We start from the raw sequence: 628 nt of genomic DNA on the forward strand, positions 1-628 counted from the left end.
AATGGAGCCCTGACTGAGCCAGGTGATGGGACAAGTGGAGCCCAGCAGCTTCTGCAAATTTGCGGCACCAGGGAGCCAAGGCGGGGCACATTCCCTCCCCCACCCCCTGATCTTTGCATGGGTCAAGGGTGGGCTGCAGCTGTGAGGCAAGTGCCGCTTTCAAAGGCTGCAGTAAGGCACAGAGGCCAACTTGCCCTGCAACTGCAGCTGAACCTTGCCCTGTGCAAAGATCGGGGGGGCTACATGTCCCCCTTGGCTCCCTGGCACTGTAACTCTGCAGGACCTACCGGGGACGACTTAAGGGGGGGCGGGGGTCCCTGCAGCAAAATCTCCTCCAGCCTGGTAGTGCAGCTGAGGCTTGCCCTGCTCCAGCTCCAGCTCCAGGTCCCCCCAGGCGGTGTGGGGTTGGGGCCCGACCGGGGCCAGTGTGGGGATGCAGCCAGGGCCAGTGCAGGACTATGGGGTGATGGATGCTGTGCAATGACCCCTGGCACGGGGGGAAGGGGCAGTCATACGGGTGCAGTGGACCCTGGCCCTGAGCCCGATCCCTGCCCAGTGCCACCCCCAGCCTCGCTCCCTCCCCCCCATGGCCCTTTCCCCTGCCCTGCCCCTTCCCCTCCAAACTTTT

The sequence above is a fragment of the Gavialis gangeticus genome, unplaced genomic scaffold, assembly GCF_001723915.1.
Source record: "Gavialis gangeticus isolate Ggan-Ray unplaced genomic scaffold, GavGan_comp1, whole genome shotgun sequence".
Taxonomy (NCBI): Eukaryota; Metazoa; Chordata; order Crocodylia; family Gavialidae; genus Gavialis; species Gavialis gangeticus.